The sequence below is a fragment of the Dermochelys coriacea genome, chromosome 4, assembly GCF_009764565.3.
Source record: "Dermochelys coriacea isolate rDerCor1 chromosome 4, rDerCor1.pri.v4, whole genome shotgun sequence".
Classification (NCBI taxonomy): domain Eukaryota; kingdom Metazoa; phylum Chordata; order Testudines; family Dermochelyidae; genus Dermochelys; species Dermochelys coriacea.
The window spans coordinates 79,072,732-79,090,048 of NC_050071.1; the positions used below are offsets into that span (position 1 = coordinate 79,072,732).

Here is a 17,317-nt window from a genome sequence, read left to right on the forward strand (position 1 = left end):
TGGCCTGTCCAGTACAAGGGCTGGTAAGGAATGTGGACTTTTTCAGTCTATGATGATTATCCCATTCCCATGCTGCTGTGAGAAGACTTGGCCAACCACGTGAAGCTAGTCAGAGGGTGGGGATGGTCACCAGCAGCCAGGTTAAGCAAATCTTCACAACTAGCTCCATTCCTGAGTCTTCTACAAGGGCTCAGTCTGTGTTACCAGAGACTCAAACTAAGATAGTGGAAGCAGACCCCATGCCAACATCTGCAACAGCAGTAGTGGATCCAGTCACAGAGACCGAGCCAGAGCCAGTCCCAGAACCAGCGGAGCAACCAGCACCAAAACCTTCCCCCCAAAACTTGAAAGTATCTTGTCCCCTTATTGGTCCTTTTGGTCAGGTGCCAGCCAGATTACCTGAGCTTCTTAACCCTTTACAGGTAAAAGAATTTTGTGCCTCTGGCCAGGAGGGATTTTATAGTTCTGTATACAGGAAGGTTGTTACCCTTCCCTTTATATTTATGACATGGCAGCTTACTTTGTGCAAGAGCTTTTAGTGAGGGACTTTGTCAAAGGCTTTCTGAAAATCTAAGTATACTATATCACTGGATCCCCTTGGTCCACATGCTTGTTGACCCTCTGAAAGAATTCTAGTAGATTGGTGAGGCATGATTTCCCTTTACAAAAACCATGTTGACTCTTCTTCAACAAATTATGTTCATTTATATGTCTGACAATATTGTTCTTTATTATAATTTCAACCAGTTTGCCCAGTACTGAAGTCAGGCTTACAGGGCCTGTAATTGCCTGGATCACCTCTGGAGCCAATTTAAAAAATTGACGTCACATTAGCTATTCTCCAGTCATTTGGTACAGAAGCTGATTTAAATGATAGGTTACAGACTTCAGTTAGTATTTCTGCAATTTCACATTTGAGTTCCTTCAGAACTCTTGGGTGAATACTATCTGGTCCTGGTGACTTTTTGCTCTTTAATTTTTCAATTTGTTCCAAAACCTCCTCTAATGATACTTCAATCTGGGACCGTTCCTCAGATCTGTCACCTAAAAAGAATGTCTCAGGTTTGGGAATCTCCCTCACATCCTCAGCCGTGAAGACAGATAATTCATTTAGTTTCTTCGCAATGGCCATATCGTCCATCAGTGCTCCTTTAGCACCTCAGTCATCCAGTGGCCCCACTGGTTGTTTACAAGGCTTCCTGCTTCTGATGTACTTAAAAAAAATTGCTATTACTTTTTGAGCCTTTGGCTAAGTATTCCTCAAATTCTTTTTTGGCCTTCCTAATTGTATTTTTATACTTCATTTGTCAGTGATTATGCTCCTTTCTATTTTTCTCACTTGGATTTAACTTCCACATTTTAAAGGGTGCTTTTTTGTCTCTCACTGCTTCTTTTACTTTGTTGTTTAGCCACGGTGGCTCTTTTTTGGTTATTTTATTATGTTCTTTAATTTGGTGTATAGATTTAAGTTGACCCTCTATTATGGTGTCTTTAAAAAGGTTCCACACAGCTTGAGAAGATTTCAGTTTTGGCACTGTACCCTTTAATTTCTGTTTAAGTAACCTCTTCATTTTTGTGTAGTTCCCCTTTCTGAGATTAAATGCTATAGTGTTGGGCTGCTGTGATGTTTTTCCTGCCACAGGGTTATTAAATTTAATTATATTATGGTCACTATTACCAAGTGGTCCAACTATATTCACCTCTTGGACCAGATCCTGTGCTCCACTTAGGACTAAATGAAGAATTGCCCCTCCTCTGATGGATTCCAGGACCAGCTGCTCCAAGAAGCAGACATTTAAGATGTCAAGAAACTTTATCTCTGCATCCCATCCTGAGGTGACATGTACCCAGTCAATATGGGGATAATTGAAATCCCCATTATTATTATTGAGTTTTTTTTATTTTAGTAGCCGCTCTAATCTCCCTGATCATGTCACAGTCACTATCACCATCCTGGTCAGGTGGGGTCGATAATATAGCCCTACCACTATATTCTTATTATTAGAGCACGGAATTTCTATCCATAGAGATTCTATAGTACATTTGATTCATTTACGATTTTTACTTCTTCATTTGATTCTACACTTTCACAAATAATGCCACTCCCCCACCAGCATGACCTGTTCTGTCCTTCCAACATATTTTGTACCCTGATATTACTGTATCCCTTCATAAAAAAATTCGATTAATGGCCCTGCACACTTGGAACACAGCAGCTCCCATGATTGATTTACCTACTCCAAATTGATTCCCCACTGACCGGTAGCTGTTGCAAGCTTCCAAATAGCGATCACCACTCGCTTCTCCACCATCAGAGCAGCTTTCATTTTTGTGTTGCTGAACTTTAGGGCAGGGGAAAGCTCTGCACAAAGTTCCTGGAAGGTGGCCTTCCACATTCAAAAGTTCTGCAGCCACTGCTCATCATCCCATACCTACAAAACAATGCAGGCCCACCAGTCAATGCTTGTTTCACGGGACCAAAAACGGAGCTCAACAGAGTGCAGCTACTCTGTGACTGCCAGCAGCAACTGTGAATTGTTTTTTTCAATGGCTTGCAGCAGGGCTGCTTGCAGACATCACTATGTTCCATGCGGCGGACCCTACTTCGACTCTGGAAATACTGCAGGAGAAGGCGTTTGAGGAGGTGTTTGAGATGCTCAGAGCAAGAGTGCATAATTGAGCAGGCTCCATGCTTCTGGGGTTACGGTATACGCATGGTGGTTTTAAGGCATGAAAACCACTGGGTTGTTTGCTGTTGAGCACAGTGCATCATGGGATGTCAATGCAATGTTCCCATTCTCCCCTGGAACAATGTGTTGGTCCCATGAGACATTGCACAAACTTCCCAAAACACACTGTGGGAAGTTACCCACGATGCACTCCTTTGTGCATCAATGCAGGCACTGCTAGTGAGGACGCTCTCTATCAAGACAATGACCATGGTGTGGCCATACACAATCAACTTAATTGATTCGGAGGCTTGAGGTCGACTTAAATAAAGTCAACTTAATTATGTAGTGTAGACAAACCCTCAGTGAAAATCTTATGGCTTCTTCTCTTGCCCTTTTTTGAGAACTTATGTACTTCTTAGTTTATTACTTAATGAGATACTTTTTTTAAAAGAAAACTTGGTCTGAACACCTCCAGTATTTTTCTTTCCTTAGTAAAACTGTGCCTCTCTAGTCTTATATGTGACACTAGTTCAAATAGCCTTGAAGAAATTATCCTCTCCTTAGCCTTCAGAAATTTTTAAAATTAAGGTATCCTTGATATCTCTTTTTCAGAGAATATCTGAAACGTGGTTTTGAACTAGGGCTAGGATTCATAAGTCATTGGATCATTCTGGATTCTCTCTGCTATAACTCTTCAGAACAAGTGTCAATACAAGAAACAAAATTGCCTTTTATTTAATTTTTACTGTTTATCTTGACTTATTTTCTCCAAACACTGCAATATACTTCTTCATCAGACTCACTTTCTCAGAGCAAATCAACATGTCTATACCATATCTATGAAATAGCACTGCATCAGAAACTCATACCCTAAAATGTATAGAATGTAAGCCTAAACTGCCCACTGATTTTTGGATGCCTTAGTCTTTGGGTAACAAATGTGGTTCCCCTTACAAAAGCCTGATTTTCAGCTCACTTCATTTGGAGTTGTGGGTGCCCAGTATCTTTGAATTGTCTCAAGTTGGGCATCCAAAGTTAATGTACATATTTGAAAATTTAGTCAACATTTCCTTGTTTATATGTGAAATGTTCACCGTCATCTATATTCTAAATTTTTTTTAAAAAAATGTTGGGAGATTTACATAAACAAATCAGAGGCATTCCCAAAGATGGTGGAAAGTGCATATGTTATCTAAGGTGGGAGACAACTTACCACATTTGATACCGTCTCACGGAGGGAATACCTCTCAAACCAAAGCATTAAAGTATTCTTTTCCAAAAAGAGGTGGGATCTATAATATATACTTTACTGAGATAAATCAAATACAAAGAAATATAGTTAGTACTCAGCCTTGATGTCAGCAATTGCAGTTATTTAATATTTCTTATTCAGTATTTTATAATTATTAACAAAAAGCTGACACATGCGGCTATAGGACAGCTTAGTCTGCACTTAGTCTGCACAACTAGTCTGCATTACCTTTCTGTACATGCTTCCTGATTTATTAAATGGTTATTTTACCTTACAAAACAGAATTTAATGAGAACATTTAATTTCATTTACTTTTGAAAACATTTTGGAAAACTGAAACAAGACTAGTCTTTTTGCCATGAAGCAGGTATTTTTATAGCAGTTTATGTATGTGCAAAGTCCCTTGTCCTTCTCCAGCTCCCACAAAATTCACTTATTGCTCCTTCCCACTCCATCTCTGTACTGGGTGATTTCCTGTGCAGCTGTTGAGATGGCCACCAGTAACCTCCCACTAATCTTTTCTTGCAACTGCAAGGGAAACAGTAAGCTGCCAACCAGCAGATTCTCCTTTCAAAGACAGGGAGGAGCACTTCTACCATGCACCCAAGAGAACTACAGTTTCTTTTCTGGGGATGTTTCTCCCTTCAATTCCCATTTACTTTATGCTTTTCCCTCAGAGACATGAACTGTGAGGTTCATTTGTCATTGGTATACAGTATATATGAAATAAAATTTCCTGCTCATGAAAAAGATGTAATTTCTATTAGCAAGAGCAAATTATGTGGAAAAAGTGATTAACCAAGCAAAGTAATTGGTCAGATCACTTAATTTAGCCAATGTGAGCTAAGGGAATTACTCATACTTACAGTTCAATAGCACTGCATTGACAAATTCTTATTAAGGGCCCAAGAATGTAAGTGAAGACTGTATTTGTGAATCTCCATTTGTGAATGCTTTTTTATGCGTATCTTTTAATCAGAATCTGGATATAGAAAAGGATAAAAGTTTTTTGAATCATGATTGAAGTAGAAGACAAAACATTTCATCTACTGCATAGCTCTTCATTTGTGTGAGAATGAGAGACATTGTATTGTAGTAAAAGGGATTCTATTGTAACTTACACTAAACTGTCTGAACTAAGGGCCAATTAAGAGCATATGAACCTTTCAAAACCATGGCTCCTAGTGATGTAGGGAATACCTTGGCTACCTAGTAAGCTAGCAGATGTTGATTAGTTGTAAATTAAACATTTTATTTACTTATTAAATAAACACAATTCTCCCATTCTTCTCCAAAACTATTTGCAATGCTTATTAAGCTCCAGAATGCTGAATGGACCCCGTGCTCCAGGACCTCAGTCCAAAACTGGTCCATGTAGATTGTAGACTGTTCTGCTAGCATGCGCTTGCTGGTGTATTCCTGGTTGGTGTTTTCCAGTTTTGCCCTCTCCATTTAGTTCCACCTTGCTCTGTATTGGTCCGAAGCCTTTCAAATTTAGCTTCTGTTTTAACCATATGTCATTTTGAGTCCATGGTCTATTCTCATATATGACTAGGTCCAAAATAGGTATACATCTTCTGTAGCTGGAGGAGAAAATAAAGAGTAGCAACCAGGATCCAGCATCCATGTTGGTTTCCTCTGCTTCCCCTCCAGTCTGGACTTGGGTGCTTGACTCATCTCACTTGATTAATGCTATGATAATCGCCTAGTCTGTTGTGGTTGTTAGCTATTTTGTAGTCAGACCTGTAGACAGGCTGTGGATCTGTAAAGATCTTTAGTGGTAGGACAAGGATAGATATTTTATGGCCTTCCCTCTTCTACTTCTTTCTCCCTGAAGGGTGTGGCTAGCCCTTTAACAGCAAAGTATTTCTCATGTGAAGAAACAATCCTGCCTCGGACACTAGTACCATTAAAAAATTGTTTGCCAGGTTCTTTAGGAATAAAAGTCCCGGTACTACTACTGACTGCACAGTTCATAGCTCTGATCCCATAGGATGCCCTTTTCTGTAATAAAGAAATATTCTGTTATAATACACACAGGAGTGCTGTGAACAGTTTTTAGTTTCATTTCAGTCATGTGACATTGCACAGAGTTACAAAAACTTACATCCCTATTGCATGGCAAGAGTTAGATCTCCTTGTCTGTTTCCAGTTTGAACTATGGCTCCCTGCTACAAATTGTGTCCCATCACAATCCAGGATTTGGTGCATCAAGACTGGCCAAAACCACCAGGCAAACTACTTTTATATTCTTTATTGAGCAGCCTTCAGCGATCACTGGTCTCACAAGTCAGTCACAAACCTAGGAATGGCTGTGGGGAGATAACTTTAGAGCCACTAATTGTTGCTTGAAAAGGACTTTTTTAAAGTAATTAAGACAATGATGTGAACTATTATGTGTGGAAAATCTATTTCAGCTTCCCAAGCAACCAGTTGCCAAACAGTAACATAGAACTTGCCATAATAGAATAAATTAATTCTTTGCCTAGATAAGAATCTTAAATATTCTAGATGCTCTAGGGGAAGACAAAAATATGTGTGGTGCCCACAGTTGTAACTGGTGGAGGTGGGATGATAGCTTAAACCTGTTGTTCTTGCAGTAAACAAACAAAAATTCTTCTCTGACTTAAACACTGAAACTTACACGTAGAAGTCACTAACTGAAAATAAACAAGGAACACTTCATTGGAATTTTGAAGACACTTTTCTGATCTTAATGTGACTAAAATGTTTTAAGTCACATATATTAGACTTATAGAGCTAACAACAGGATCCTTAGGCAAGTCTGGAAATAATAGTAGGACTAATGGCTCTTACAGGGAATAGTCATATACTAATTTGTCTAAAGCAGGATATCAGGTGAGGAGTAATGATACAGTGTTTATCCCTTTCATTATGGGTTAGTTTGGGTCTATAATTAAAGGAGAATCTATAGAGAATTTCACATGCATACCAGGTTCCTAGTGAATGCCAAAAGTAGAGAACACTATAGACAAAACCCCAAAGTTATTGTGGCAATGGCATTTTGTTAATTGTCATAGAATCATAGAATCATAGAATATCAGGGTTGGAAGGGACCTCAGGAGCTCATCTAGTCCAACCCCCTGCTCAAAGCAGGACCAATCTCCAACTAAATCATCCAACAGACTTTTCTTGACAGCAGTCTAAAGATGGGTTATTGTACTAAAATTCAGCCAAAAATTCTCTTGGCACTGAAACATATCAAGGGCATCACAGATCAAAGTGAACAGTATCACAATTAATATGCTGAATGTCGATCTATATTAAACAAACCTGTTCTATGGGTAATACCCGATTAAGAGAAACATGAAAACATACTTATTTATGTGACTAGTAATTATGAACAAACATCCATCCACATGAGACATGTAATGCTTCAACATAATGTAAATACTCTTGTGCTTAAGTGACCGACTGACAAAGAGTGGGTCTTCAGAGCAGAAGCTGTTGTAAAGATCATCCCAGTTCAAGACAGGTTTAGATCACAGAACTGAAAGGGCAATTGAGATGCAGCCCAAGAAGTCATCTTTGCTTGACCTCACTATAAGTAGCACTATGCAGATAACCTGTTTTTTATTATTGTTTTAGCATAACAGTTGTCCTCTAACCTGATTTTGGTGTAGTTTCATTTGTAGTGTAGATTTCTTTGCAATTAGGCTGAATCGAAAAAAAACATACACAAAATTAGAATTCTGTATGGGTCACAAGAAATTATTCACACAAACCTCTGCAAAGAGAAGCTGTTGATTTTTGTTAGAGGTGTGATGGTCACTAATTTCACTATTCAATTTGAGGACCTAGCTATTCATTGCAGAATATATTTGTTACTCAGTATTCGTGCTTACAATCTGAAAGTCCCTGCCCATGTATTTCAACTTATGCTGGGGACAAAGTTGGTCACATAAACACCACCCTATATCAGAAACCTACTCACCGCTATACTTACCTACATGCCTCCAGCTTTCATCCAGACCATACCACATGATCCATTGTCTATAGCCAAGCTCTACAATACAACTGCATTTGCTCCAAACCCTCAGACAGAGACAAACACCTACAAGATCTCTATCAAGTGTTCTTACAACTACAATATCCACCTGCTGAAGTGAAGAAACAGATTGACAGAGCCAGAAGAGTACCCAGAAGTCACCTACTACAGGATAGGCCCAACAAAGAAAATAACGGAACGCCATTAGCCGTCACCTTCAGCCCCCAACTAAAACCTATCCAATGCATCATCAAGGATCTACAACCTATCCTGAAGGATGACCCATCACTCTCACAGATCTTGGGAGACAGGCCAGTCTTTGCTTACAGACAGCCCCCCAAAATGAAGCAAATACTCTCCAGCAACCACATAACAAAAACACTAACCCAGGAACTTATCCTTGCAGCAAAGCCCGTTGCCAACTGTGTCCACATATCTATTGAGGGGACACCATCATTCACCTGCGCATTTACCAATGTGATACATGCCATCATGTGCCAGCAATGTCCTTCTGCCATGTACGTTGGCCAAACTGGACAGTCTCTACGTAAAAGAATAAATGGACACAAATCAGATGTCAAGAATTATAACATTCAAAAACCAGTCGGAGAACAGTTCAATCTCCTTGGTCACTCGATTACAGACCTAAAAGTTGCAATTCTTCAACAAAAAAACTTCAAAAACAGACTCCAAGGAGAGACTGCTGAATTGGAATTAATTTGCAAACTGGATACAATTAACTTAGGCTTGAATAAAGACTGGGAGTAGATGTGTCATTACACAAAGTAAAACTATTTCCCCTTGTTTATTTCCCCTCCTACTGTTCTTGTAAACTGCTGGAAATGACCCACCATGATTATCACTACAAAAGGGTTTCCCCCACCCCCACCCTCACCCCACGCTGTCCTGCTGGTAATAGCTCACCTTCCTGGTCACTCTTGTTACAGTCTGTATGATAACACCCATTGTTTCATGTTCTCTGTGTATATAAAATCTCCCCTCTATATTTTCCATTGTATGCATCCAATGAAGTGAGCTGTAGCTCACAAAAGCTTATGCTCTAATAAATTTGTTAGTCTCTAAGGTGCCACAAGTATTCCTTTTCTTTTTATGGATATGACTTTTTAACACAGCTGCTACTCTGAAACCTAAAAAAGACTGTATATGATTTAAGAGAGAGAGATGGCAAGATATAAAACATGTCCTTACTTTTACAATATGTTTTTGTTTTGTGATAGGATCATCTGATATAAAACATTTAAAAGGATGTAGCAAATATTCCACTATCCACTAGTTGGGGAAAAATCCTATTTCACTGCTCTAATATCAGAAAAGAATTTGATTTAACAATAGTGAAGACACCGCTAAGAAATACATTTTAAAGCATGAGGAAAACCCAAGCGATCATTTGTAGTGTTTTACCCAAAACAAGATGAGTAAGTAAATAAATGAATGCCCACAGTACAAATATTGTAGTATTACCTCTGATTATCAAAATCCTGTCTTCAAGACATGATGTTTTTAAAGTTTTGCCATATTGATGACTTTGTGAATGGTATGTCTGTGTGCATATATGAGGAGTAGGGCAATTAATATTCTAACACGGGTATGTTTTTTTTTAACTCTACTGGGGGTGATTCAAAGGCTGTTATTCTCCATTTTGGAATAATCCCTACCTCTGCTGATGACATACTATGTGAGAAAGTGGGGCTGCTGTCATTGGCAGTTCGACTACTCTACCTAGTTACTGTTGCGAGAGATCCTGGAGTACTACCCCTCAGATACTGTAGCGATGGCTTGTGCTGATCCTGATAGTGGAAGGGTCTATCAACAAGAAATTGTAACAGTTTTTCTCTCTCTACAAAAAAAAGAGATCAAGATAGATATAGTATCTGAGCTACAATAGTAACTTGCTGCTTAGTGACTGAATAAGTGGTGTGGTGAGTGCATTGTTGTTCTTATTAATTTAGAACCAAACTTGATGGAAAATCTAGAATACTCTATTTCACTGACTTCCAATTTCCATGATACTTTATAATAGTGATGAAGGCTGTACAAAAACGAAACATCAACATAATTTATGGAACAAATCACTTTATTAACATTCCCTTCTACTGAAAAAAATTCAAGCATCCATAAAAAATTACCCTGAAACAAATCATCTATAAAAAAAATAATAATTAATTTAAAAAATTAAAAATGAGGCCCTTCCCCAAGCAGAGGTTTTTATCCCAAAAAAGGAGAAGTGGAATTCATCGAGTCTCTAGCATTAGAGTCTTTACTGTTACTATTGCTTTTATATGGAAGGTGATCAGTTAATATGGTGATGAGCAGCACTATGTAACCCTTATATGGATTGATAGTGTCAAATTCTACCTTGTTCATACAAGCAAAACGTATGTGAAATACCTTATTTTTATGGAAATTTTCATGCTTTTACTTTGGTCTAGAAAACACCCATTCAGTATTCTCAATAACTCGCAAAATATGAGATCCTCTCAATGTTCAAAACACTATGTCTAGATTTCCTTTGTTATAATCAAATTCTGTACAGTTAATGGATAAAGGTGCTTATACTTGATAATGAGATCAAAGGCATGTAAGAGTTCTACTTTTATTATTATATTTATGTCAATAGTTTTGTACTACTGAAGCACAAAAAAATCTGATCAATTATCTTTCATGTGCAAAAAGACAAGTTGGGAGAAACAAACCCTTCTGCTTTACAGTGTGATATATTTTAAAACAAAAATTCAAATTGGAAACAGCAGATTAATGCTATGATCCAGTAAATAATTGTGCATGAGTTAACCGTCATGCATTTGAGTAGCAGCCCTGAAGTTAAGCTTGTGTATAAGTGTTTGCAGGATCAGGATTTGTATAGTCAAGTTGAACATGCCAATCAGGGCCAACTCCTGGTCTTTCCCCTCATCCCACCCATCATACACATTCATTCAGTTTCTGTGATTCATGGTTTCCCACAGAGGGGAAGAAGGTTAGTTTTAATCATGTTTATATCCACATCAAGCAAACACAGCTTTGTACTGTGGCTGAATTGTTATTTGCCTAACTTGATTCTTTGTATGTGTGAAACACTTTTCACCAGATGGCATCTGTATTGAGTGCAGCTGAAATTTATAGGTGCACCTTTTTAGATTGAAAAATTGGCCAACAGTGGAATAAAATTCCTTAAACTGCCAGCTGAAAGCATTCTTAATCACAGGATGCCACTTCTTCAAAATAAAAGAGCAAGAGATTTCCCTATGAAAACTAAAATCTCATCTAGATGTGTTTTGTGGTCCCTTTAAAATGTTGGCTAAATCTGATACAACTTCAATTGCTTTCTGTGAAGGATTTTCCATTTTAGTTCAGGTATATTTTTAAATGGTGAGCCTTTCATCTCCTTCAGCAATGCTACATTTGGGGTTGGTTGCATTAATCTTAAATATTAGCTCAAGAAAGTAGACAAAGTTTGAGTTTGACCCAAGTCAGTAGTGACAGAAACGGTTTCCATAATGGTTGTTATCTAACACTCCTTTAGGAAATTAATTGTCTATTTCAGTACCTAGTGGTGTCCACATTAAACAAACTACCATCATAATTGGCATTAGTTGGCAGCTTTAGTGGAGAAACCAGGGATTGTGCTGGTATGCAGAATAAGCTGCATACTCACACTCTGGAAATGGTCCCTTCAAAGCCGGTCTGGGGCATTTTGATGGGGAAAAAGAAAAGGAGTACTTGTGGAACCTTAGAGACTAACAAATTTATTAGAGCATAAGCTTTCGTGAGCTACAGCTCACTTCATCGGATGCAAATCCGATGAAGTGAGCTGTAGCTCACGAAAGCTTATGCTCTAATAAATTTGTTAGTCTCTAAGGTGCCACAAGTACTCTTTTTCTTTTTGCGAATACAGACTAACACGGCTGCTACTCTGAAACTTGATGGGGAAAGTTACATTTGCCTGTGCAATACTTGTTCTGTGGATAAAAAGAGCATCAGTATCCAGGGATGTCAACCCAGTACTAAACTCACAAGCACTAAAATCACTTCTTTTTTCTGCCAGTACAATATGCCCTGCTTTGTTGCTGAATAAATATTGATAGATAAAAGTAATTTAGTCTAGTAAAAAATACATTTGAAAATGACATACAGGTCAGGCAGTTCTTCATTTGAAAGTGTCAGTTAGTTTCCTTTGCATCTGTTTAGATTGTTATATAAAATATTAATAATTAGCTTGCTAAATGCCAACTATCCCTTATGTTAACATTTTATTATGATTGTAATATAAAGAAGTACATCCCTCTCCATAGATGCTGCTGACAGCTATGATAGGGCCAGGATTTTGAAGTATCCTTGTTTTCCCTGACTGAGCGTGGTCTTGAAGGGTACTTTTCAAAGTTTGCTTTATCATTAATTTGTTCGACAGTGGAAAATTTGGAGGTTTTGAGGCTCCTCAATTAACGCTTTTGCATAATGATAAATATAATAGATGTGAATAAATGCTATTACTGTGACAAATAGATCAATGTGTGTTTTTAAGTTTGTTTATTTTAATTCTTTCACTTTATCGTCCCCATTTCACCTCCTGTCTGAATGCATTCGAATGGCATATCTTTGGAATTACAACACTGGGAGATACCTGGTATTTTAGGCCCTGAATGTTAAGCATGTGAGTAGTCCCATGGAACTCTGAGTTCAATAAAACTATTCATGTCCCATTAAAGTTAAGATCATGAATAATTTTTTGTAGGATCTGGGCAAAAGTTTTTGGTTTTTTTCCACAGTAGAAGTATGTCACTAAATGGTCAAAAAGCCAGCTTATTACTTTCACTCCACTGAGATGTCAGAAAATTCTAACACCTAACTACACAATAATGCAGAACTTATTGGAGAGGTTTAAAGTATTGGTGAGATACGTGTATTTTGTGATTATTGTAGTCATAAATAGAACACAAGAAATACTTTAGTCCTCAGGATACTATGCCCATTCATGCTACCAAAATGCCACTCACTGTAGCTTATGTTTATTTGCATCACATGATGGTCCCTCTTCTTTCCTGAGTTCATACTATTATCCACTAATTTGATATTCTTGTGCTTTGAGTGCAGTGACATCAGCTGATTAAATCACTTGAAAAGGATAATGATACCTATGTTGATATTTAAATTTGAAGCCTAATAATTATAATTTAACAGCCCAATTTGATAAATTATTTCATGTTGTCTTCAGATATCACTACATCACTTTACTTGGATTCACAATTCACAATTCCACCTTTATAACCAGGTGGAAGAAGGAAGAGGTTGGTGTCTTCAAATATTACTATAGCTTTAGTGAGCCTTTCTGCATTGGGAGCCTGGGCTCTGATTTTTAAACATACTCAACACTGGTGAATTGTCAAGTTTTTAACAATTGTGCTATATATTTCTTGTTTATATGTTCTTCTTGATAGTTCCATAGACTTCACTGCTACATGATGTAACAAGCCTTGGTTTACATATATATATATATATATATATTTATAGATATTATCTGAAGCTTAAAATTCTCTTTTCCTTACCTTAAAATCTGGAAGACAGATTTGCTATGTCTGTCATATTTTTGGCATCTCTGAATCACCATATTGTCAAATTCATATTAACAAAATAGCATAATGGATAGAATCCAACAACTCTAGCCACTCAAAGTATAAAAAAACCTATTGTACTTCAAGCATTATTCATTAGGGACAGGTATTTCTGAAAGCATTCACTGAATTTTCTGAATCCTGGGCCCATGTTTAGTATGATTTGCATAAGCCTACTTGTTAAAATAAATGCTATTCTGCACAATGAAGGAACCACTAATAACTGAAGGGTGAAAGCAAGGCAAGAAGCAAGGAGACCTACATTTGTTCTTTAAAATCATTTTTATTTTATGACTATATTTTTTTCAATCATTATGTTGCCAGTGAGATACATCAATCCCATGACTTCCATCAATGATATAAGTGAGAGGAGTGCTGGCTAATTTTCTCACTTTTCTAATGAAGAATTGAAAAATAAATCTCAAACTACAAATATAGTGGCAAGTGTGTTTGGTTCTCACTCCATCATTTTCTTGGGAATGATAAAAAAATCCTTGTTTTTTATGCTATTGGGCTAAATGTATTTCCTGGAATAACAACTAAGGGTCAGATTCACATATGAGATGGAAACACACAGCTAAGGCATCCAAAGAGGCTCAACTCATCCCTGCAGTAGTGTCATGCAATAACCATAAAATTATTATTCACCCATATTTGTATTTGTGGTCCCAGATTAGATAAAATGTTTTTTAAAAGATGTTTCAGGATTTATAGTGCTTGGTTTGGGATCATGACAAGATCTCTCTAAAGCTTTCAAACTGAAGTGTTGATGGGTACCTTCAACCTTAACTGCATCATAACTAAGTTTTTGTCTGAGAATTTCCTCATTTAAAAAAGATATTTACATTTATACATGAAAAGTAAACACAAACCTCAAGACAATGTTACTATGTGATATTTCAAATGATTTGAATATATGAAGAATAAATCTTAAATCACTTTATAAAACTTTTAACTTTTAGGGCCAGATTCACTGATAACTTCTGGCTGATCTTATGTAACTGCAGAGAAATCCAAAGCAAACTGAGCATACACATCTTTTAAGATATATTTATGTCTGCTTTCTATCACTAGAGCAGAACAAAGACACAGTCCCCAAATTACCCACCCCCTTCTTCCCTTTCTGGGTATCGCTTCCCTTCCCTTCCAGTTGTTGCCTTTTTGATTTCCCCATTGATGTGCTAAGATTTCCCCAAGGGATTCCAAACTCAGGAGTTAGGCATTGGTTCCAGGCTGTATGAGTTGGAGTAAGTCAGCCAGAATAGCAGTTCTGGGTAACCCTGGATAAAAGCAGAGGTGGAGATACAGGCTTTTCTTGAATCCAGTGTTGGCTGCAGGGGGTCAGTAGAGGATTTCTGAGCTAGTAGAGCATCTGGGTGCTGCATGTTCCTATCGCTGCTCAAGGAAACAAGACTTTGTATATATTTCTGCTATATGTGTAGACACCAAGGAATACCCTGGCTCTACATCAGCAATTACTCCTCCAAACAGAATTACCCTACAAAGCCCAAAACTTTATCTTTCCCCTGTGCCAAATGGGTAACTGGACTTTACGTACTTCAAAAACTTTATATGTATGTTGTTTGTATCTATAAATCAAGTAGCTAAATGCCTAAATACTGTCACAGTAATGCACCTAGAATTCACTGGAGGTGCAAAATTAAATGCTTGGCTGAAGCACTTTGGCCCAGAAGATAGAGGTAAAACGCTATGCTGCAAGACTTCACGGGGTGGTATTCTATGTATTTTCACAAAAGGAAAGAAAAGAAAGCTCACACAAATGACTAGGAGCTATATTTTAAAGGTATTTAGATGCCTAGAGATGTAGATGGGGTGCCTATACACTTTTGAAAATCCCACAGGGCTCCTAACTCCCACTGAAATAGTACATCTCTTAGTTATTAACATTAAACAATGGATAATAATTGAGGTTAATGAATAAACATGATTGCCAGTATTTCCACTGAAGTGCTCTATACATTTGCTGAGTAATCAAAGATTTGTTTATAGTTAAAATGTTGAAATATCACTAATAATAAATTATATGTTCTGTTTTAACAGGTGAATATTCCATTTTAAGGGTCTGCCAAAGATGGGAAAGTCTTTCAAAAGGTAAGGACCTTTTCAGAATTACTATATTAAAATGATCATGCCTTCTGAAATATCTGTTAGAAAAGAAACTGAAAAATGTTAATTCTGCATTGACTATATGACTGATAGTTTTGTAGACCCAAAACAAAGAATATGTAGTATTCATTATCATAGGCTTTGGCTTGGTGTTAGTTGTGCTGTGTTTAAAATAAAGAACAAGCTATCATTCTTCTTTTCTTAGTAAGAATAATGAATAAACTTGATAGATTCAGAAAGAAAGTGCTTGCTGAATGGAAGTAAAATATAGACATTATGTAGCAGTTTGATGACACTTGCTTTTGTGCGAGATTAAAGAGGTAGTAAAGAAAACTACTAGGGACAATAAAACGTTCATGGTTTTGAGCAAGAAGTTTTTTGTGGAATGTTGGAAGCTACTGATTTTATTTGTTTGTTTGTTTAAAATGTGACTCTCATTCAGAAAAGGAAGACATAGAGACGTAAATCACCTGTCTTACTTTTACTATGCTATTGAGAAATACCATGCATTGGTCTTACTGTTGTACTCACCCTTTCTCTTTTCCCTCTCCTCCACTTCCCCCCCCACACACCTCACTCTCTCTCTCTCTCTCTCTCTCTCTCTCTCTCTCTCTTTCAAGATATTATTCAAACATTTAAAGTATAAGGCATTTGCCGATGATTTTGATTCCAAAAGTTCTATTTCACATTGAGCATTCTTTAAATTTGGACAAAATATTTAAAACTGAGGAAAATCACCTAGAAATCACTCCTTATCCTGCCTAAATTCTTTGTTGTGGTTCTTCATGATTTTGGTGTGATCATTTCTCTTCTGGCAGTAGATGATTAATTCCTTGAATTGGCAATATACAGGTATAGCGGTCAAGAAAATGGTATCATAGAGACTTTACTGATGATCTTCCCAGCCTCCCCAAGGTACTAGAGCTTGGGACAGCATTTTCTTCTGATTGGATATAATTTAGCCAGGGAAGACAATGAAAGGGACTGTGGTCCATACTAAACTCTCTCCCTGGAACAAAATTGTTGACCAGAGAGAGACAGAGTAAGATCAACAATCTGACTTCTTCATCACCTCAGGCCCACACAATATAGCAGCTGAGAAGAAGCTGAAGTCTCTCCTGTTAACCCACAGTTTATCAATAATGTGAGAGGCAAAAATCCCCCTTAACTAGCTCTACAAGCCTCTGAAGCAGAGCAGGAGAGTGCTGTAGAAAGATCAGCCTATTCTGTAGTCCCTATACTGCTTCCACAGTTTCCAGAGGAAACTGATTTCTGCTGCATCCTTAAATAAGTGGCTTCTTGTGTAATGAAGAAATAAATAATTCTAAAAATTGCATTGGTACAGGTTCCTGGCCTGGACGGGTCTCCTAGTTCTGTATTATTATTTGATCATGCTCTTTTGTTGTGTATGTCTCTTTCTTGATCAGATTCCACTCTCCCAATCTCATATATTGACTAGACCTCATCCTGGTGCATGTTTGCATGTTTGCAATGGTTTAGATTAATCAGAATTTCAGATCTACTATAACTGAGTGGTTTCAAAATTCTCAAAGTGTGATAGAACTAATGAAAATAAAAATGCACAATTGGAAATTCTGGAGAAAATCATAGTAATACAAGTGGGCTTATG

The 17,317-nt window shown here is 37.4% G+C and overlaps 1 protein-coding gene across 1 annotated transcript in view; it reads left to right on the plus strand.

Annotated features, from left to right (window-relative positions):
• TENM3 (teneurin transmembrane protein 3) overlaps nt 1-17,317 on the plus strand; it is a 2,178,135-nt gene that overhangs the window by 276,366 nt on the left and 1,884,452 nt on the right. Inside the window, exon 5 of the mRNA XM_043513542.1 lies at nt 15,622-15,672. The gene's annotated coding sequence lies outside the window, so the exon portion shown is untranslated. The remainder of the gene's footprint in view (nt 1-15,621; nt 15,673-17,317) is intronic.